Source organism: Diabrotica virgifera, chromosome 1 (assembly GCF_917563875.1).
Source record: "Diabrotica virgifera virgifera chromosome 1, PGI_DIABVI_V3a".
Taxonomy (NCBI): Eukaryota; Metazoa; Arthropoda; class Insecta; order Coleoptera; family Chrysomelidae; genus Diabrotica; species Diabrotica virgifera.
The window spans coordinates 84,265,997-84,290,905 of record NC_065443.1 but is presented as its reverse complement, the minus strand read 5'-3'; the positions used below and the strand labels follow the sequence as shown (position 1 = coordinate 84,290,905).

The following is a 24,909-nucleotide window of genomic DNA, read 5'->3' as shown; positions in this document are numbered from 1 at the left end:
GCGTGAAGAGACATCCAAAGGATTTCGGAAATCCGCTCCGTATAATATCTGACAGAGGTACCGCATTTACGGCGAAGGAATTCGAAGACTATTACGAACAAAGAAGCATAAAGTCGACGCCGTTTGAAGTACTGTTCGGAACGAAGATGAAGAACAAAGAAGATCTGAGGATGAAGGAGATCATAGAACAGGAGATAATTAAAAAATTTGATGAAGATAGAGAGATGCTGAGAAAAGAGAGTCGACGTCAGCTAATCAAAATTCCAGAGGAAAACAGACGCAGATATGATCTACGAAGAAAAAGGCCGAGGATGTATAAAAAGGGGGACTTAGTGGCAATCAAGAGAACACAGTTTGGTGGAGGACTCGAAACTGCTGAAGAAATATTTTGGACCGTACGTGGTAGTACAAGTGAATCCAAATGACAGGTACGAGGTAAAGAAATCTGGATACCATGAGGGACCTCAGAGCACTTCAACGTGTGCAGAGTACATGAAGCTGTGGATAGATAACTGCATGGAATCCGAGTCGGATTCCGAACAGGATGGCCGAATGTAGGATTGTAAATATTTTATCTTAATTTTTAAGATACCCTGTATATAATATTTCTTAATTATTAGTACGAGAACGGGATAGAGTCTCACACATATGTACCTACGTTGGCACAGATGGGTGGAACGAATTGGGGATTACGGCGACGGTAGTGGACTACTTTTAATTTTTGTATTATTGGGTTATTGGAAGATGTCGGTATATGCTTTGAACCAATTTTAATTAGGTTGTTTCACAGGAAAAAGGAGATTAGCCTAAGACGGTTTGTTTAGCGTAGGGAAAGAGGACGAATACAAGCAGTCGATTCTAACATCTTAAACGCAACAGATCTGTTCTTAGGTTAAGGGATAATACTTAGACGGGTATTGTATTGATTAGACGCAAATTATCTATTAATACATTTCCCTTTTGTAAGAGTAAGAACACGTAAGATTTTTGGTCGCAAATTACACAAGCACTTTTACATTTCTGTAATTTAATGGTATCAATAATTTAGTTATCTATGTTATTACTTAAAACTATTAAACATCAAACGGACTTTTATTACGATCGTCTTTGTGGAAAATGGAGCACTCGTAAGTGTAGGGTTTTATCGGTCAAGTGGGTGGAAAAAAAGAGACAAAGAATTCGGCTACTTCATCTATTTATTGAAGACGTTTCGTCTACTGCTCAGTAGACATCATCAGTTCATCTACAAAAAGAGTGTTATAAGAAACAACATCCAAAGGAGACGTAAAAAAACACTAGTGTTACCTTAAAAAGACATGTAGCAAGAGATAAGTTGTACATAGTAAAAAAATCTTATCCATGAACCAATGTAATGTAAAAGTATATAACATTTAAGTGTATAGTTAATATTTAAAAACTTTAATACAGCTAAAGACAAGACCATGTGGTAACAGTCACATATAAAAAACAAGTGAAAAAAAGCCGGCTTGCTTTTTTAATGTCAGGAATGAACCAAGAAAAAACCAGATTCACACTTCCAGAATTAGTAGTATTTAAGCATACTTCATTTTAACTTTAGGTAACATCATTAAATAACTTGAATGCTAATATGCAAATTTGAAGATTTAAAGTTTAATAGTTACCAACAGGTCATCTGAGCCCAAAAAACACACAAAAGAAAATGGAGTTTGAAATATCAGGTCTAAACTGACATCTCGCCAAGAGGTAGGCAACCTTGAAAACTTTTTCAAAGAGTGACTGACAGCTGCAGTACAGCGCGGTAAAATTCAAAATGATGTAATAAAACAGTTGTTAATGTGTTTAAAGAGTGAAAATAATATCAAGAAGTAAACAAGGGATGTACCCTATAACCTCGTGGACAAGAATCACAGTTTTTTTAAACAGGTGAGGGCAAATCACACAATTATATGGAAAAGTGCCTACGTTAGCACTGGTTACCCAGTTAACTAACAAATATACAGGGTGAGTCACCACTAACGGGACGGAAGATTACAGCTAAATGGTAAAAGATTTGAAAAAAATTTAAATTGAATAGTTTGTAAGTTGATAAAAGCTACATTTTAAAATTATTTTGAAATATACAGGGTGCCCCAATAAGTGGCGGCGTATCAAAGTTATATTTTTTCTTATGGAACACCCTGTATTTTATTGCATTTTTTAATTGTCCGCAAAAAAAAGGTATAGTTTCATAAGGCTTCCCTATACCTATGTACAGAGTGTTCTGAGTTATCTTGACTTTTCTTAAAATGTAAACTTTTAAAAGAAGGCTTATTCTCAAGTTATTTAAGAAATTATAAAAACATTACTTTTACATCTAAATAGTTGGATATTGGTTGAATGTATTCCATGATTAATTATTATACATTTGTCTACAGGGTGTTCAAAATTTACAGTTTCATTATTGGAGTATTCAATTTGTCATATGATGCTTATTTTAAATGGAACACCATGTATATTAATAAATAATTATACTAACCAAATTTACCTCTTTCGAATGCTATATGAATGTCCTATACCTAGGTGTCATAGTTTTTGCGTAATTTACAATTATTTAAATTCTTAATCTGTAAATCGATTTTAAGACAAAAGATTAATGTCATTGTATGGCATTGTCAGTTTATGACAGTACGGTCTGGTAATTATCAAAACTATAAACATCCGTGTATAATATTCAATTTTTTTTACTTAAAAATGGCTTTGGAAGAGCCAATTACATTCAAATTTAATAGTTCCTAAAAATGAATAATCACACTATCTATGAAAGAGTAGACATGCTATTTTGCATTGGGGAATATTTTTAAAATTTTCTCTTAGCTTATAAAGTTTACGCTTAAAAGTATCCTGATAGAGGACACCCAAAAAAGGACGTTTTTGAGAAATTTCTCGATAGATTCCGTGCTGCTGGTAATTTTGCATAGGTAGGAAAAGTTAAATAAAAATAAACCATTTATTTTTGATGACGTCAACGAACTTGATGTCCTGCTACCCGTGTTGAGCTGGCCCCCCCCCCCCCCACTTGCAAAAATTAAAAAACAAATAGCCCTGATTTATGAGCTATTTATGAGCTCTCATATTCCGCAAACTATAAATTTTGAGCTCGTTCCACTGAGCAGGAATTTAATACCCTAGTGGGGGGGGCTGAGTCAGCCCCCCCCACTACTTAAAAATAGGAATATTGAATCGGTTTTTGCGGCAGAATTACGAGCTATTTATGAGCTCTTGAAATTATATAGTTTCGATTTTTGAGCTCATCACCTTCACCCCCAAACAACCCTTTAATTGATTTAACTTAAGAGAAAGATGCTGAGAAAACTTAAAATATATCGTATTGCGGATATAATTCCTATAGCTTATATACTCTAAGAATAAACTATTAAATCAAGGGCATTTCGATTATTGAGCTACAACCCCTTCGCAAGAAAACCACCCTATCTTCCCGGCTTAAGAGAAAGTTGTACTTAAAATGCGTTAAACTAATTATTTGGCGACTACATATCATTTAATAATTTATAAGCTTCCAAATTACGCGCATTTAGATCAGTAAATTGCAATTTATTTTGTATAGTGCAGTCACTGAAGGTAAAAATCAACGATTACCTTCAAGTTCGGTGAACCTTCATCGATTTTCACGAAAATTGGTCAGTGGTTAGAGGATACGTCAAGAAACAAAGGTGACATGGTACCACCTTGCGCCTTTACCCTGAGGGTGGATACCGCCCCTTCTCGGGGGTGAAAATTATTTTATAAAAAATAACTGCACAAATCAATAAAAGAACAAATTAAAAGCAAAATTTATTATATAAAGTTAATAAAATAAGTCAATACTTTTTAAGTTATTAAGATCAAAGATTTTAATTATTTGTGAAAAAAATGCATGTTTTGAAGAGGTTTTTTGTAAATCACTGAAAAACTGTAAGTTTTTACAAAAAAGTTAATAGTAGTTTAATTCGTATAGCTTATATTCTAAGAATAAACTCTTAAATCACGCACCTTTCGATTATATAGCTACAACCCCTTCGCAAGAAAACGACCCCATTTTCCCGGCTTAAGAGAGAGTTGTTCTTAAAATAATTTAAATTGATTATTTGGCGACTACATAATATCGTTTAATAATTTATTAGCTTGCAAAATATACGCATCTCAATTATTGAAATGCCATTTTCTTTCTATAGTGCAGTCACTGAAGGTAAAAATCAACTATTACCTTCGATTTCGGTAAATCTCCATTTATTTTCACGAATTGGCAATAATAACTTGGGGTTTTAGCCTGGGGTATATGTCACCCCTTCTCGGGAGTGAAAATTACTTTATCAAAAATAACCCCACAAATCGAGAGAGGGACAAATTGTAAGCAAAATTTGTTATATAATGTGATTAAAATAAATCAATACTTTTTGAGTTATTAAAGATCAAATATTTTAATTTTTGGAAGGAAAATGCATGCTTTAGAGCGATTTTTCATAAATGGCTCAAAAACTGTAAGTTTTTACAAAAAAGTTTTCATCACCAAAATTGAAGCTAATAAAAAATATAATAAATTGCTTACTTGAAAAGCCTTTAATGTTAATTTAAAGTAAGTTATTGGTAATTAAATGTATATTTTTTTCCGCGACTGTTCAAATCTAAGGATTCAAGCTTAAATAACGGGAAAAAGATGCATTTTATAACACTTAGGTACTAAATACTTGTCAAAGTACTTAGAAATACCCATCAAAAATAAGATCCAGAAAAAGTTGATAGTATCAAAATCCGCTCACCAATTTTCGTGAAAATGAATGGAGATTTACCGAAATCGAAGGTCATAGTTGATTTTTACCTTCAGTGACTGCACTATAGCAAGAAAATGGCAATTCAATAATTGAGATGCGTATATTTTGCGAGCTCATAAATTATTAAACAATATATAGTGGACAAATAATTAATTTAAATTATTATAAGTACAACCCTCTCTTAAGCCGGGAATATGGGATGGTTTTCTTGCGAAGGGGTTGTAGTTCAATAATCAAAAGGCGCGTGATTTTAGAGTTTATTCTTAGAATATAAGCTATACGAATTAAACTACTATTAACTTTTTTGTAAAAACTTACAGTTTTTCAGTGATTTACAAAAAACCTCTTCAAAATATGCATTTTTTCACAAATAATTAAAATCTTTGATCTTTAATAACTTAAAAAGTATTGACTTATTTTATTAACTTTATATAATAAATTTGGCTTTTAATTTGTTCTTTTATTGATTTGTGCAGTTATTTTTTATAAAATAATTTTCACCCCCGAGAAGGGGCGGTATCCACCCTCAGGGTAAAGGCGCAAGGTGGTTCCATGTCACCTTTGTTTCTTGACGTATCCTCTAACCACTGACCAATTTTCGTGAAAATCGATGAAGGTTCACCGAACTTGAAGGTAATCGTTGATTTTTACCTTCAGTAACTGCACTATACAAAATAAATTGCAATTTACTGATCTAAATGCGCGTAATTTGGAAGCTTATAAATTATTAAATGATATGTAGTCGCCAAATAATTAGTTTAACGCATTTTAAGTACAACTTTCTCTTAAGCCGGGAAGATAGGGTGGTTTTCTTGCGAAGGGGTTGTAGCTCAATAATCGAAATGCCCTTGATATAATAGTTTATTCTTAGAGTATATAAGCTATAGGAATTATATCCGCAATACGATATATTTTAAGTTTTCTCAGCATCTTTCTCTTAAGTTAAATCAATTAAAGGGTTGTTTGGGGGTGAAGGGGATGAGCTCAAAAATCGAAACTATATAATTTCAAGAGCTCATAAATAGCTCGTAATTCTGCCGCAAAAACCGATTCAATATTCCTATTTTTAAGTAGTGGGGGGGGCTGACTCAGCCCCCCCCACTAGGGTATTAAATTCCTGCTCAGTGGAACGAGCTCAAAATTTTTAGTTTGCGGAATATGAGAGCTCATAAATAGCTCATAAATCAGGGCTATTTGTTTTTTAATTTTTGCAAGTGGGGGGGGCCAGCTCAACACGGGTTGTCCTGCTTTCTGTTACGGAAATCCCAAATACTAGTACCTACGTGAAAAATGTCGAGTCAATTGGAGATCAGTCTAACAAGTGTATGTAGAACACATAAGAAAAACCACTATCATCCGTATAAAACTCAACTACACCAGCATTAGACAGAACAGGAACGTTTAACTTTTCGTTTATAGACTTTAGAATTTGGAGAAGATCCTGATTTTTTTTAAGAATGTATTGTGTACAGACGAATCTACCTACTTTTAATAATAATCGTCTAGTTAATAGACATAGCTTTCATTTTATTATGGTACAGTAAACAAACATTTTACTGTTGATCGCCAACACCGATGAAGTGTTAATGTTTGGGGCAGTATTCTGAGCCAGTACGTTATCGACCCATATTTTTTGACGAAAATTTGAATGAAGCAACTTTTTTAAATTTCCTAAAACAAGTTTTTTGAATCCTTCTTAAAACCTTCCACTTAGCGTGCGAACAAACATGTGGCTCCAAGTGGACGGAGCTTCTACTTATTTTTGACGTGATGTTAAGAACAACCTCAACATAAAATTTAGAAATAAATGGATAGATTGATTCGGTCCATATATTTGGCCACCTAGGTCACCAGGATTGACCAATATGAATTTTTTTAAATAAGGTTATATTAAAAATATTGTAAATGCTGCACTTCCTAACCCAGAAACCTGTGTTTAGTACAATCTTTGATTAATATACATGGGGTTCTAATAAAATACCCATCATATTATGCTACATTGAATAATCTAATAATGAAACTGTAAATTTTGAACACCCTGTAAATAAATGTGTAATAATCAATCATGGAATGCATTCATTATAAGATAATTACCAGATCGTATTGTCATAAAATGACAATGTCATACAATGACATTAATTAACTTCATCTTTTGTTTTAAAATCGATTTACAGAGTAAGAATTTAAATAATTGTAAATTAGGCAGAAACTATGAGACCTAGGTATAGGACATCCATATACCATTCGAAAGAGGTAAATTTGTTAAGTATAATAATTTATTAATATACATGGTGTTCCATTTAAAATACGCATCATATGACACAATGAATACCCCACTAATGAAACTATAAATTTTGAACACCCTGTAGACAAATGTGTAATAATTAATCATGGAATACATTCAACTAATATCCAACTATCTAGATGTAAAAGTAATGTTTTTATAATTTCTTAAATAACTTGAGAATAAGCCTTCTTTTAAAACTTTACATTTTAAGAAAAGTCAACATAACTCAGAACACTCTGTACATAGGTATAGGGAAGCCTTATGAAACTATACCTTATTTTTTGCGGACAATTAAAAAATGCAATAAAATACATGGTATTCCATAAGAAAAAATATAACTTTGATACGCCGCCACTTATTGGGACACCCTGTATATTTCAAAATAATTTTAAAATGTAGCTTTTATCAACTTACAAACTATTCAATTTAAATTTTTTTCAAATCTTTTACCGTTTCGCTGTAATATTCCGTCCCGTTAGTGGTGACTCACCCTGTATAATAATACAAAATTATAACTTCCATATATCGCAGCTCAATGTGCAAAAGAAAAAAATATGCAATAATTTAAGAAAATCTATAAATCAATTTAATTAAATGTAATTTACAATTCATATCAGTAATGCAAAATTTAATCCTATGGAAATTTTTTTAAATTGTTAAATCTTTTAAGTAAACTGCTATTATTAAAAAAGTGGGAAAAGCTTGAAAAACCCACAAAAAACTTTTTTACAATATAATAATTTGAGTGTAATAATACCAACTAATTCTGCAAAATCACTGTATGGTATATTTGACTCAAGTTACTGATGTCAGTTCTCTTTTTAAGTACATTAGGAGTTTTTAATATGAAACACATCTCTAAGAACTGTCTTTTCGAGAGGTTGCGTTCATTACAAAGGATTTTGGCTTCATCAAAGTCCACCCTATGTTTGGTATTTATTCTATTGCATGCTGGGCTAAGGCACAAGTTGGTTTTTTCAAAGTGATATCACTGCGGTGTGAAATTAAACGTGATTTTAAAGCTCGCTTTGTCTGCCCTACATAACATGCGTCACATTCAGCACAAGGTATGTGGTAGATAACATTAACTTGTTCCAAAGGGGACAAGGGTGTTTTGGTCTTAGAGAACAAATTTCTGACTGTTCTTGAATATTATTATTTTTATATAGTTTAATAAGTTTGTCAGTAACCTGAGCAAAATATGGAAGTGAAGAAAACTGGGCAACAGGAGTCTCAAGATTAGTAGTAGACAGAATTGTGATATTAACAGTATTATTCGATATTGATCTAAGTTGGTCACCATTGGGTGTGTCGTTCAGAGAAGAACCGTAACTTTGGGAAAAAAGAAATTTGTTGATAAGAGAGGATTGGTAGGAGTTATCAACCAATATACTTCTGAGTAACAGAAGGGATTCCCTTGGATTAACCGGATGTGCCAACCTATTTAGCCTACAGCTGAAAGCTTTAATAAGGTTTATTTTATATTTAAAAGGATGACAAGAATGGTAGTTGAGAAACCTATTAGAGGCCATTGGTTTCCTATACCAACTTGTAATGAGTGTGTTATCTCCACTTCTAGTGACACGCATGTCTAAGAAGGAGATACTGTGGTTGATGGAGTCCTCGCGTTCACATGTGAACTGCAAATGAGCATCAAACCCATTGAAGATGGACAAGGTTAGCTGAGTGTTGTCTGGTGGTAAGGCTAGTAATAGGTCGTCCACATAACGTTTAATAAAAGGAACTTGAAAATCTAAATGACCCAGACGGTCAGAGACTATATCATCCAAAACATAATTCACTAGGATGGGTGAAATCGAGGAACCCATTGGTGTCCCAAAAATTTGTAAATAAAATTTATCGTTGAAGACCAAAAAATTAGTGTCAAACACTAGTTGGAGCAATTCTGCAATGTTTCCTAACATACATATTGCCAAATTTTTGACTGACATCTTGTCAAAATCTTATAACTAAAATAATGATTTCAACATTGTTGACTCTTTTCAATTTAGTGAATTTATTAATGACTTTAAGCTACCACATGGTTATATTTTAGTGAGTTTTGATGTAGTTTCACTTTTTACTAACCTTCCCTTGGCCAGTGTCTTTACTTCACTAAGAAATCATTGGAATATTATCCAACCTAATTCTCCAGTTTCCTGGGAAAAATTGCTCAGAATTGCTCCAACTAGTGTTTGACACTAATTTTTTGGTCTTCAACGATAAATTTTATTTACAAATTTTTGGGACACCAATGGGTTCCTCGATTTCACCCATCCTAGTGAATTATGTTTTGGATGATATAGTCTCTGACCGTCTGGGTCATTTAGATTTTCAAGTTCCTTTTATTAAACGTTATGTGGACGACCTATTACTCGACCTATTTTCTATAGACATCAAGTTATAGGGGGTCCTTTATAAGTAAATTAACACACAGTGTACAAAATATACAATATAATAGTTATTTGTATCTTCTTCTTTCTTGTTGTATCAAACGATTAATTGAAAAGTTTTGGAGACAAGTTTTGTGGCTTTACCTTCACGTCTTAAGGGGAAAGGCGCAAAATGTCGCCTGTAAAAATTTTCAATGTGTTTTAAATGTTTTCATTTTTTTTTAATCCTGAGAAAGCTAATATACATTTTTGAAACATTTAAACGCAGAATGAAAGATTACGTTATTATCGAAGGCCGAAAGTCGCATAAATAAAACGTAAAAATAACCTTAAATTTTCTCTTTAATTTTCACCCCTGTATCTTATTAAAATAAACGTTATAGAAGTTTTCAGTTATAATGACTTTTTGTCGGGTAATATAAGCCGTTATTTTACCATGATGAGCGCCAATGGTAAATATTAAATTGTTAATAGTTTCACGATATCCGATAAAAATATCGATATTGTACTGATATTGTATCGAAAACCAATACGATACCGATACAATACATACCTTAGCAATATTAATGTCGATACGATACTCATTATCTGAAATCACTACAATATTATTGTATTGTCGATACGCTTGCCTCGATATTATTGAAAATATCGATATCGAGAAAAAAAAATAAAACGGCACAGTTGTTTGATTATATTTTGTGAAATAGGTATTTACATAAAAGTATGAGGTATTCTGCAATCATGCATCAGCTGTTAATTTTACAGTTGTGCCTGAACTTGAAACTCTTGAGAGTGAGTAAGTATGCTTACACTGTTTATATCATGTGGCATTTGTGGCAATATTACGCAAAAATAATTTTCAACAAATACTGAATTGCGATTTATGGCGAATCTCCGGGAATTTCCCTATCTTTTCAAAAGTAGTTTTTAAACATTACAGAATTAGTAAGTATTAGTCGTCTTTCAAACATTTCAAAAAGAATTCAGCCATATTCAATTTTTATAAAGGTCTATAAGTTATAAGAAATATTCGTAATATTTTTAGAATAATGTCCATTTGCCAAGAATGCAAAAGAAGGCATAAAGAGCCTACAGAGCCCAGATGTATAATCCTCTTTATGTCGATATCTTATCGAGTATTGTATCGATATCGTATCGAAATCAATATCAATACGATATTTTTTATAAGAAAGTATTGCCGATATCGATACTCGATACGATACTTCATTGGCATAACCAATACAATACTCAATACTTAAAAAGTATCGATATTTTATCGTATCGTGAAGCTCTAGGCCAATAACTACGTCTTAAAAACCACCAAATTTCATTCGCATATCTCAACTGCTTTTAAAGCAATAAATAAATCGTCAATTTGTAAGAAAAATTTCAACATCCCCTATCTCAGAAACGAAGCATTTGCGGACATCGCATATACAGGGTGAGTCATAAGGAACTGTACATACTCCTACCTCGTATAGAGGCTCCTATGGGGAATAACAAATGACCATTAAAAAGTGTATGCTCCCATTGTTTATAATATACAGGGCGAGTTTCGCATTTTGACAGAAATTTTTATTCGTCATAATTTTTGAACGGTCAGATCCATGTGTCTCTTATTTTGGTCAATCGTTACACTATGACCACCTAATCAACTGATTTATTCAAACTAGAAAAAAATCAGGTCGGGCTTCAAAAAAATTAGTTCGTTTGTGTATTAGAAAAAATTTTACCCTGTATATGCTTTTTGAAAACTATAATATCAGTTTTACAAATAGGCAATTAAAATGACATATTTATTTTTTCCCCACACGATTACTTAATTTTTTATAAAAAAATCAAATTTGCCTATGAATTAAAAGTTTGGTAAAGCGAACCATAGATTTAAAAGAAATAACTTTTATTACAAAAATTAATTTTTTTGAACAAATATTTAATTTATGTTACCACCCAATCAACTGATTTATACAAACTAGAAAAAAATCAGGCCCGGATTTAAAAAATTAGTTCGTTTTGGTCTTAGAAAAAATTTCACCCTGTATACGCTTTTTGAAAACTCTAATATGAATTTTACAAATTAGACAAATAGGCAATTAAAATGGCATATTTATTTTTTCCCCACACGATTACTTAATTTTTTATTAAAAAATAGAATTTGACTATGAATAAATACAAGTTTGGTAAAGTGACCCATAGATTTAAAAAAATTAACTTTTATTAGAAAAATTAATTTTTTTTAACAAATATTTAATTACTGTTACCACTCAATCAACTGATTTATTCAAACTAGAAAAAAATCAGGCCCGGATTTAAAAAATTAGTTCGTTTTGGTCTTAGAAAAAATTTCCCCTGTATACGCTTTCTGAAAACTCTAATATGAATTTTACAAATTGGACAAATAGGCAATTAAAATGGCATATTTATTTTTCCCCACACGAGTAGTTAATGTTGTATTAAAAAATCAAATAACTTGTCAAAATCGGAATTTAACCTAAAAATGAAAAAAAAAATGAAATCACGGTTTAACTCGCTGTAACTCTGTTCCATTTTAATATTTTTTTTCTGAAATTTTTACAGCACATATCTCTTACCATTGTGAAGACTATGAAAATTGTTGTAGACTTTCAGTCTTCTTCTCGTAAAAGTTATGAATTTTTAAAAATAAAAGGTGCAGATTTTTGAATTGCAAAGTTAAATCGCAAAAATTAAGTGAAAAAAATTAAAATTTATCTATTTGATCACGTCTATCTTAAACTATAGAGTCCAAAGAGAAGTGTTATGGGTTTTAGATCTAGACGTGGTATAGAAAAAAAAAGGTGAAGCTTTTAATTTTAAGAAAAACGTTGTTTAATTTTTTTTATTTTTATGGTAAAATTCCGATTTTGACAGATTTGATTTTTTAATAAAAAATTAAGTAATCGTGTGGGGAAAAAATAAATTATCCATTTTAATTGCCTATTTGTCTAATTTGTAAAATTCATACTAGAGTTTCCAAAAAGCGTATACAGGGTAAAATTTTTTCTAAGAACAAAACGAACTAATTTTTTAAATCCAAGCCTGATTTTTTTCTAGTTTGAATAAATCAGTTGATTGGGTGGTAACATAAATTAAATATTTGTTAAAAAAATCATTTTTGTAATAAAAGTTAATTTTTTTAAATCTGATTTCTAGTAAATATGGTTCACTTTACCAAACTTTTAATTATTCATAGTTAAATTTGATTTTTTTATAAAAAATTAAGTAATCGTGTGGGAAAAAATAAATATGTCATTTTAATTGCCTATTTGTCTAATTTGTAAAATTCATATTAGAGTTTTCAAAAAGCGAATACAGGATGAAATTTTTTCTAAGACCAAAACGAACTAATTTTTTAAATCCGGGCCTGATTTTTTTCTAGTGTGAATAAATCAGTTGATTGGGTGGTAACATAAATTAAATATTTGTAAAAAAAAATTAATTTTTGTAATAAAAGTTAATTTTTTTAAATCTATGGTTCACTTTACCAAACTTTTAATTCATAGTCAAATATGATTTTTTTATAAAAAATTAAGTAATCGTGTGGGGAAAAAAACAAATATGCCATTTTAATTGCCTATTTGTCTAATTTGTTAAATTCATATTAGAGTTTTCAAAAAGCTTATACACGGTGAATTTTTTTTAAGGCCCAAACGAACTGATTTTTTAAAGCCGGACCTGATTTTTTCTAGTTTGAATAAATCAGTTGATTAGGTGGTAATAGCGTAACGATTGACCAAAATAAGAGACATATCGATTAGACCGTTCAAAAATTATGACGAATACAAATTTCTGTCAAAATGCGAAGCTCGCCCTGTATATTATTAAACAATGGGAGCACACACTTTTTAATGGTCATTTGTTATTCCCCATAGGGGTCTCTATACGAGGTAGGAGTATGTACAGTTCCTCATGACTCACCCTGTATTAAGCAAACTATCATGATTTTTTCATGTTACCCCTTTCATGTTACATGAACTACCCCTTAAAGTTTGCCATACTAAAAGCACCCTGTATTGTTGAAAAACCTGGCTAGTTGTTAAAGTACCTATCTTTTTTATGGTCCAACATAAGCGAATGGGTCAAAAAACAAAATGTTGAGAAAACATGATTGTAAAGTTGGGTTTTAATTTCAGTATTTTTTAAATGCTAGAATATTCCACAGGGTGAAGCGAACTTTGAGAAAAAAACACAGTTTGATTCGGACACCAGGTATACAATGAAAATTTTCCTGTTTAGTAACAATATTATTACATCAATATTGTTAGAGAATAAGGATATACCATATTAAAACAATCACTTAAATCGGACAACAGGTTTAGGAAATACGAGACATAAAAAATTACCAATTTTTAAGGTGGGCGGTTAATTTTGGCCCCGAGTGTATATTAAAATTTATTTATCCCGAAGCGAAGGTGTTAGTTTGATCATTACTTTATTTTTAATTAAGCTATAATACACATATTTGCTATCATTCCTACCCACATACTTATGAACATGCATTGTTAAAAACATTAAGTTTATGGTTAATTCCTAATAAACATAGAAAGGTGTGCATTGTTCTAATTTAATGTTTGATAAAACTATAATGATTTCACTTAATAATTAAAAATTAATTAGTCTACCACGTACCCACATATTATGAACATGTATTGTTAAAAACATTAAAAATGTGGTTAATTTCTAATAAGCATAGAAAAGTGCGCATTGTTCTAATTTATTGATTGATAAAATTATATTGATTTCACTTAATAATTAAAAATTAATTAGTCTACCACCTCCAGATATCCTGATGTCTAAATAATGTTTTTCTATTCTCATACTATAATATATTATAAATTATGATTTTAATGTCTGTATCATAATGAATTACTTCATTACGATACAGGTTTTTTAACCAATAGAATCGCGACATGGCATTCGCGATGAAGGTGACACATGCGCAGTGACCAATGGCGAGTCAAATACATACGCTTTGGCAGTTTTCAATATGTAAACAAACTACTTATGTAATTTGTTTGCGTTACAAAATTAATAAATTTGAATATATTTTTTGTTGTGAATGATCATAGAAAAATCGTGTATACAATTTGCATTTAATTAACATTATGAAGTTCGTACTTTATATGAAACGCCCTCATACTCACTTCACAGTGACCATCATTAAATGCTCGTTGCATAATATACTTACTATTTTCTATTCTCCTCATACTATAATATATCAATTATGATTTCACTAGGTAGCTGTATCATAATGAACTTCATTATAGGTTTGTTCCAACTCGATACAAAACCGTTCTTGAATCGTTACGCGCATGCGCAATAACGAATAATTATGCGCAGTAACACATTTTTCGTTACTGCGCATACTCGTAACCGTTCAAGAACGTTTTTGTATCGAGTTGGAACAAACCTAAAGATACAGATTTTCATTAAGATATAGATGTTTAACCAATAGGGCTTTTCATTCACAGTCATTTGTTTCGAGCTTCTGTCATGTGTCACATATTATTAATATATCTACGTCATACGTTATTGGCATATACCAATGATACAAACAAAAGACTTTTATTTAAGAAATAAACATCGAAATATTATGAACTTTAATACACCTAAAAACATTTTAGCTAGGGAACCTTTGGAAATTGTTGCTGTAGATTTTTTTAACAGATTTAATACCGACAGAAGCAGATGAGAAGCATATTTTTATTATTGTAGATATTTTTTCAAAATTTATTAAATTATATCCAACCAACAGGACTAATGTAGAGTCAATAAAATTTCAAATTATTTTAACAATGTAGGTAAGCCCAAAATATGTATTGCAGACAATGCAACTTATTTTAAAAGCTTCAGATTTAAACAATTTTGTCAACAGAATAATATCCAACTTCAATTTACAAGTATTAGACATCTACAATCAAATCCATCAGAGAGATATATACAAGAAATTATTAAATTTTTAAGAATCTATGTACAAGAACATACAAATTGGTCACAACATTTGGCAGTTATTGAAAACAACATGAACTTCTTACCAAATACAGTTACTGAACAATCTCCTTATTATCTTATGACTGGACAACAACCTGATAGACCATGGACTATACAAAATGACGTAACGTATAGATAAGCTATAGACCAAGCCAATAGAAATATACAACGCAGTGGGGAAAAATTGAAAAATATTTAAACAGAATGTCTAAAAAAACGAAGGGTAGGAAAGTTAATTTTGAGGAGGGAGATTTAGTTTTGACATAGGGTATCCAACATTAGGGAAAATTTGTGTGCGAAGCTTATGCCAATTTTTGAAGGTCCATATAGGATTCAAAACAATGATGGACAAAATTCCTATGAATTGGAATATATCAATGGAGGAGGATTTAGAGGCATTTTTAATATAAATGATTTGTATAAATATTACCAGGGATAATTTAAAGTTATAGGATAAGTAATTTTTTATAAATGAATATAATTAATATAATAGTTAAAATTTTATTTTTAATTAAATGAAGAATTTAAATTTTACTTAAGGAAAATTGTAAATTTTCATTTAGGGCAATTGTCATGATTTTAAGTAGTTATTATGATTTTAAGATACCCAAACCATAGAATAGTTAAAATAATAGATAATTTAGTAATTTTAGTACAGCTCAAAAGCATATGGATAAGCATTTTAATTATTGTCACTTTTAAGGGGTATCGTTGATTAGCAGGTTGAGAAGAATAAGAATGTTAAAAAGAACTAAAGTTATGAGAGCACTTAGTAATGATTAAATAGTTGTAAGATGATTTTATATAGGATTATAAAGGTAGAATTATAAAAAAAAATCAAAATCCTATATTAAAGAAGATATTGGAATGGCATATAAGTTAAAAATTTGTTACTAGAACCTATAATAATTTAAAAGTTGAGTTTTACCAAAGAATTACTTATAGTTGTATCACACAATAGCCTTATTTATTGGTAATAATCATCAAAATTTTCCATTTTTCAAAAGTCACTTCGAAAGGAATTTCGTTGAGTTGGCACGTCTAGTATCACTTAGCTGAATATGTAAATTTATGAAATTATGTTGAAATAGACATCAATCTAAAATTTGAGAACAATGGTTAGTACAGTATTAAGATTATTAGTAGAAATTTTACCAAAATGTGGAAAATAGTTCAATAGAATCATAGTTTTGACAAGTGTCGAAACTCCATGTAATATTTAACTTATAAGAATGATATTTTGAGGAAATGGCTTATGCATATTCAATTACTAATTCATTTGTGTGTAATTTGAAAGTTATTTCAATCCTTTATTTGTAGTAATTGTTTAAATATTTAGATTTTAATGTGAAGTGTAAGTGCTAAAGAAACTAAAAATGAAGTGTCGAACGTTGGAGAAAATCCTAATAGAATTTTAATAGGAGCACCTAGCAAGAAGGAAATTATATCAAAATAAACTAGAAAGTTTATTCTATTCAATTCCCAGATTCGATTATACCCAAATAATAGAATAGAATCACAATTTGGATTCATATTTCCAAAATTTTCATCAAAATTATCATTTTGATGAAATGTCAAAATTGTCAGAATTATTTTATTGGTGTATTCAAATTTCCACAGCATGAATTGTTAATGTTGTTTAATTTTCATTGGCTATGAAGGCACGCCAAGCCTAGAAAAATCGATTTTTGGAAGAGTGTTGCAGACCTTTGAACAGGCAAGAGCTTGTTATAATTGCTCCTCAAAAATTTTGAGAAAAATGCAGTAAATTATAAAAAACAAGGTTAAAAACTTTTGTTATACTAACCTGAATAGGTAATCTTCGTTGTAAAAGTAATTTTATCAACTATGATATTCAATTTCACCAGAAAAGTGAAGTAGTATTCTGCACATGATGATATCTACCAGAGAATCAAGAACATGGTTCCTGTGATGGAAACTGGATTGGTTTTTCTTTGGATCCGAAGAGAATTTTACAGCAGCATTTGTTGGTTTCGTCGTGAAAGGTTGTACTGAACAATTATTTTATCGATCATGATCAAAATAAATATTTTTCATTTTTTTTGCCTTGGCATAACAAATTTTGAATATTCAAAAAAAAAATACATTTTGGGTTATCACAGACTTAGTTTTTGTCAAAAACATTGGTTTCTTTTAGAGTCAAATTCATTGCATCATAGAATCATATTTCTTTGTTTAATTTTGGTCGAGATAGCCTAAAATGAAAAATTTAGCTGTAGATACATTAATAGATGTTTCAGTTTGAAATTATATTGATCTGTTCTTTATTATTGTATAATTACCTTATGTTTTGATGTTGCATACAAGCCTTTTCATTTTCAATATATTTTTTTTAAAGATTTTCTTGTACAATATTGGGTTTTCTTTTGTTTCTGCCATTTTGTAAATATTGAATATTGTCTAATTAGTGTCCCCTGATGATGAGTTGACATGACTCGAAACTAGTCGGCCTCCGGTGAGGTTCGGATCCAACTAAAATGCAATTATCCATTTCATTTTACTGTATTCTCCAGTAAGCGACGAATTGGTTAACCCAAACGGTGTTTGCATGATATATTGTCGGAAAAAGGATTCCGTTACATCGCCTTTCATAGCTTTATTGTTATAAAGCTTGATTTTGCTATTCGCCGGGCTACCAAGCGAATATTTTATTTTCTCATTTCACACATAGAGGTCGCGCTAAGCATTCTCTGGTGGGTTTCTTCTATAAATCCACCAAATAATAATTGCATTTTACTTGAATTCGAACACTCACCTAGTGTCCCCTGATGACGAGTTGACATGACTCGAAACTAGTCGGGCTCCGGTGAGGTTCGGATCCAACTAAAATGCAATTATCCGTTTCATTTTACTGTATTCTCCAGTAAGAGACGAATTGGTTAGCCCAAACGGTGTTTGCATGATGTATTGTCGGAAAAAGGATTCCGTTACATCGCCTTTCATAGCTTTATTGTTATAAAGCTTGATTTTGCTATTCGCCGGGCTACCAAGATAATATTTTATTTTCTCATTTCACACATAGAGGTCGCACTAAGCATACTCTGGTGGGTTTCTTCTATAAATCCACCAAATAATAATTGCATTTTACTTGAATTCGAACACTCACCTAGTGTCCCCTGATGACGAGTTGACATGACTCGAAACTAGTCGGGCTCCGGTGAGGTTCGGATCCAACTAAAATGCAATTATCCATTTCATTTTACTCTATTCTCCAGTAAGAGACGAATTGGTTAGCCCAAACGGTGTTTGCATGATGTATTGTCGGAAAAAGGATTCCGTTACATCGCCTTTCATAGCTTTACTGTTATAAAGCTTGATTTTGCTATTCGCCGGGCTACCAAGAGAATATTTTATGTTCTCATTTCACACATAGAGGGTCGCGCTAAGCATACTCTGGTGGGTTTCTTCTATAAATCCACCAAATAATAATTGCATTTTACTTGAATTCGAACACTCACCTAGTGTCGCCTGATGACGAGTTGACATGACTCGAAACTAGTCGGGCTCCGGTGAGGTTCGGATCCAACTAAAATGCAATTATCATTTCATATATATATATATATATATATATATATATATATATATATATATATATATATATAATAATATGGTTTTTTTATTATTATTTATTATTTATTTTAATTTTATTAGTGTAATTAGTGTTATTATTATTATTAAAATTTTATTGTTGTTATTATTTATTTATTTAATTATATTGTTTTATCTATAAACCGTATTGTTTTATTATTTTATTATTATTATTTTATTTATTATTTATTTTAATATATATCGATTTTTAATTTTAATATTGATTTTGCCCGGCGCCATCTATTACTCAACTTACCTAACTAGTTCAGCTTCAATGTAATAATCTGCATGAAAATTCTTAACCTGTAGACGCGTGCGTAAAAGATTTCTACAACAATAATTAGACAAAAAGACACAAAATAAAGTCATAATATGACATATTATGTCTACGGTGACCATATGTACTTATTTAAGTAGGACAGTACTTATTTTTAAATATTGTCCTAATGTACTTTAAAACCTTTCTAAGGACACGCGAATGTACTTATTTTTTTCTAAAAAATGAATATTTTTATCTTTTACTACTTTTAAACAAATTTCTTTGTATACTGTTCCAGGTATTGCAGCTTTTGTGTCTTGATGGTTTCCAATATTTCCATTCTTTTGTTGACTCTTCTCATGACTTCGTTGTTTGTTACAGGCTCGGTCCATGCTATCTTCAGGTACCTTCACCCACAGTTCAAATGCTTCCAACTTTTTAGTAGTCGACGCGTTAATTGACCATGCTTCTATCCCGTAAAGCAGAGTCGAGAAGATATAACACCTTGCCAGCCTAACTCTAAGTCTTAATTATTTCAGTTGTCTTGCACAAACTACCTTTCTCATTTTATTGAAGTTGGTTCTTGCCTTCTCTATTCGAACTTTAATTTCTATGGAGTAATCGTTTGTGTGATTAATTATTGTGCCAAGATAGTTGTAGTTTTCAACTTGTTCTAAAGTCAGGCTTTTATCATTATTTTGGGTTTTTGATATCCTCATAAATTTAGTTTTCTTGATGTTTACTGATAATCCATATTGTTCTCCATACTCAACTATCTTATTCATTAGCTTTTGGAGGTCTTGGAGGTTGTCCGCTATTATGATAGTGTCGTCCGCATATCTAATGTTGTTAATTGGCGTTCCATTTAGGTACCTTTATTCCTGCTGTTTCTTCCTCAAGAACTTTTTTCATAATTTCTTCAGAGTATGCATTTAATAGTAGTCGTGACAATACACACCCCTGCCGCACTCCTCTTTTAATTTTGAACTCTTCTGATGTGTGTTCGTTAATGCGTATGTGTGCCTGCTGTTTATAATATAGATTTGTTATAATTCAAAGGTCATTGTATTGTAATTGTTTTGCTTTGAGGACGTCCATTAGCTCTTTGTGGCGGACTTTATCGAAAGCCTTGTTGTAATCTATGAAACAGACGTACATATCCTGGTTCACATCCAAGCATCTCTAGATTAGTAACGTAAATCCAAAGTGGGTTTCTTCAATATTCATATCAAGTGTGGTAAATGCGTTTATGAATGATCTTTAAAAACATTTTAAGTGTGTGAGACATCAGGCTTATGGTGCGGTGGTCGTACACAAAACTTCACTGCACAAGTGAAATATTTTTACACAAAATGTGTAACCTATCTAGAAAACTGGAGTACAAATTTTCATGAATTTAAACTACTCAAAAGCATAGATCTAAAGTGGGCTCCACACTCTCGGCGAAGTTACTTCGCCAAAGTTAACCGAAGTCCGAAGTACCCTCTCTACACACTCGTTCTACTTCGCGAGGAAGTGCGATACCGACAAAGAGCGGTGCGATACCGAGAAAGATCCCTTTAACCAGACCGACAGAAAATGGAAGTAGAACGAAGTGAGGCAAAGTTACACAAGGTGGCCGTCTACACATTCGTACTTGTTGAACCTCGATCGGCTTCGGCGAGAGTGTGGAGCTCGCATAAGAAGTGAAATAACATGGAACGATGTTTGTTATTCTCTCGAAGCTTTTAAATTGTCTATCAAGGCAACCATGTTAAACGAAGATCAACTCTTTGACGAACTGGGAATTTTGAAAGACGTGGCTACAAGTGAAAAAATTGCTGAGTGGAACAGAAAAGAAAAAAATAGTCAGGATCGATGGCTTAAAGTTTTTAAGTGTGTATATAGATCAATTCAAACTGAAAAACTTACAAATATTATGCGAATTTATTTTTTCCCTTTCGGGTACTAGTGCGGCTATCGAGTGTTTATTTTCTGTAATAAATAATTATTATTGGACGTCGGAAAAGTCACAAATGTCCATATCCACTCCCAAGGCAGCGATGCTGGTGTACGCAAATTTTGATGAGACTTGTATGAAATGTTTCATTTACTTCAGTCGAAACCGGACCTTCTTAAATTAATTTTAAGTACAGAAAAATATGAATGATGCAAAAAATCGAAAGATGAGGCTATTCCAGGTCTCTCATCTAAAAATTCTTAATTACAGGCTTGTAACTTTTTCAAAGTGAATGTAATGTGTTATATTTAGTTTAATTGATATAATTTTTTATGTTTAGCTACATAGTTCATTTATTTTTAATGCCAAAAAGTTATATTTGTCCAATAACAAGATACTTTTGCGTTTTTAAGACATTTTTGTTTTTTGTACTTTTTTTTCTTTAAAAAGATATGGTCACCGTAATTATGTCATATGAGATATGATTCAATATTTACAAAATGGCAGAAACAAAAGAAAACCAATGAACTGTCAACACCGATGGAATGGGCAAGAAGTGAATTTAATGACGCCAGGATGAGATAGCGCTAGTCAGGGAAGGAGGGAAGATAATGGCCATCTTTCCTAAACAAAAAATTTATAGTGGTAGTCAGCGTTGCCAGCTTGGGGTATTTTTCCATAATTTTGGAGTAATTTGAAAGCGTCTAGAGGAATTTTTCTAAGCAGAAATGGTTGTGGAGGGACAATTATGAGATATTTTAAGGGGTCATGGTAAATTAAATTTGCGTATATACGTAGAACTGTATAATTATACTCTCATATAATCGAAGACGATAGGACCTATGAATTATTTCCAAGGCCCTCTGTTGATAAATAGTATAATTTTGGTTTACTGTTCTCTACATTTGACTACTAATTTATTAAAATGCGTCAAAAATTTAAATTTAAGGGGTTTGAGCTTAATTTGAGGGAATTTCAGTTTCTAAGTGGGGGATTTATAAAACCACATCTGGCAACTCTGGTCATTATGATAATATCCAACCAATGAAGAAGTCAAATTTTCCCTGACAAGCTCTGTCTCTCTCTAGGACCTCTCACTTTTATGTTGGCCGCAATGTCGCTTCACTGTTTAAATGGGATGGGGCCATTCCATCCGTGTTGACAGTTCATTGAAGAAAACCCAATATTGTACAAGAAAAAAAATATATTGAAAATGAAAATGCTTGTATGCAACATCAAAGCATAAGGTAATTATACAATAATAAAGAACAGATCAATAGAATTTCAAACTGAAACATCTATTAATGTATCTACAGCTAAATTTTTCATTTTAGGCTATCTCGACCAAAATTAAACAAAGAAATATGATTCTATGATGCAATGAATTTGACTCTAAAAGAAACCAATGTTTTTGACAAAAACTAAGTCTGTGATAACCCAAAATGTATTTTTATTTGAATATTCAAAATTTCTTATGCCAAGGCAAAAAAAATGAAAAATATTTATTTTGATCATGATCGATAAAATAATTGTTCAGTACAACCTTTCACGACGAAACCAACAAATGCTGCTGTAAAATTCTCTTCGGATCCAAAGAAAACCAATCCAGTTTCCATCACAGGAACCATGTTCTTGATTCTCTGGTAGATATCATCATGTGCAGAATACTACTTCACTTTTCTGGTGAAATTGAATATCATAGTTGATAAAATTACTTTTACAACGAAGATTACCTATTCAGGTTAGTATAACAAAAGTTTTTAACCTTGTTTTCTATAATTCACTGCATTTTTCTCCAAATTTTTGAGGAGCAATTATAACAAGCTCTTGCCTGTTCAAAGGTCTGCAACACTCTTCCAAAAATCGATTTTTCTAGGCTTGGCGTGCCTTCATAGCCAATGAAAATTAAACAACATTAACAATCCATGCTGTGGAAATTTGAATCCACCAATAAAATAATTCTGACACCTTTGACATTTTGGAAAAATTTTTGAAATATGAATCCAAATTGTTATTCTATTCTATTATTTGGGTATAATCGAATCTGGGAATTGAATAGATTAAACTTTCTAGTTTATTTTGATATAATTTCCTTCTTCCTAGGTGCTCCTATTAAAATTCTATTTAGGATTTTCTCCAACGTTCGACACTTCATTTTTAGTTTCTTTAGCACTTACACTTCACATTAAAATCTAAATATTTAAACAATTACTACAAATAAAGGATTGACATAACTTTCAAATTACACACAAATGAATTAGTAATTTAATGTGCATAAACCATTTCCTCAAAATATCATTCTTATACGTTAAATATTACATGGAGTTTCGACACTTGTCAAAACTATGATTCTATTGAACTATTTTCCATATTTTGGTAAAATTTCTACTAATAATCTTAATACTGTACTAACCATTGTTCTCAAATTTTAGATTGATGTCTATTTCAACATAATTTCATAAATTTACATATTCAGCTAAGTGATACTAGACGTGCCAACTCAACGAAGTTCCTTTCGAAGTGACTTTTGAAAAATGGAAAATTTTGATGATTATTACCAATAAATAAGTTCTTTGGTAAAACTCAACTTTTAAATTATTATAGGTTCTAGTAACAAATTTTTAACTTATATGCCATTCCAATATCTTCTTTACTATAGGATTGCCTATTTTGATTTTTTTTATAATTCTACCTTTATGATCCTATATAAAATCATCTTACAACTATTTAATCATTACTAAGTGCTCTCATATAGTGTTGCCCAAATGCAAGACCAAGACGAGACTTAAAGAGTCTTGGTCTTGGTCTTGCACCAATACACCTGGTCTTGGTCTTGGTCTTGGTATTGCACTCCCGGTCTTGGTCTTGGTCTTGGTCTTGCAGCAAGAGTCTTGCAAGTCTCGCAGTTGCCCACTAGCATATTACTATTTATTAATCGTTACTTTAGATCTTAGAACAACGTAACAGTATAGTTACATTTTCAGCTTGACTTAACATACAGGGTGAGGCAGATAAACTTTCCTATTAAAAATATCTCCAGAACTAAAGACAACAGAATCATGAAAATTGGAATGGAGTGTTTTGAAGAGTGGTCTATTTAATGAAAATATTTTATCTATTTCCTACTTTCAGTTATACCGGAAGTTGCTTATAACTTCGTTTTTTTAAATGGAACACCCTGTATATTATTACATTTCTGAATTCTCTTCCATGTCTTCTTTCTGAAATATGAGGTTTTGTAATATTATATAGGGTAGTTTAAAAGATAATTACGTTTTCTTATTAATTTCGTAGCAGTTTTCACACCCTGTAGAATTGGTTATTTGACATCAAAAACTTTATTTATGTTCAAATCATTTTTAATATAGTCTACTATTGTTAAAAATTATTAGTGTAGCTAAATGTTGAATTTGGTATACAAGGTTGGTCGAAACTCGGAATGAATATTTTCTGAGTTTTGTTAAATGGAACACCCTGTATTTTAGTATTGTAATGAAATGATATTTTATGGTACTTTTTATTTCTTAAGCATTCTCTATACCTAACTGCTTTAATTTGTGCTTAATTGTTAATCGCACTAACAATCTTAATTACGTAGGTATTTTAATAGCTCAACAATAATT

General features: G+C 31.1%; 1 long non-coding RNA gene across 1 annotated transcript; it reads left to right on the top strand.

Annotated features, from left to right (window-relative positions):
• Positions 1–22,419: 22,419 nt before the first annotated feature.
• On the top strand, positions 22,420–23,849 carry LOC126889228 (uncharacterized). Its single transcript, XR_007699967.1, has 3 exons — positions 22,420–22,533; positions 22,621–23,027; positions 23,719–23,849. It is a non-coding gene; the product is annotated as an uncharacterized LOC126889228 (long non-coding RNA).
• The last annotated feature ends 1,060 nt before the right edge of the window (positions 23,850–24,909 follow it).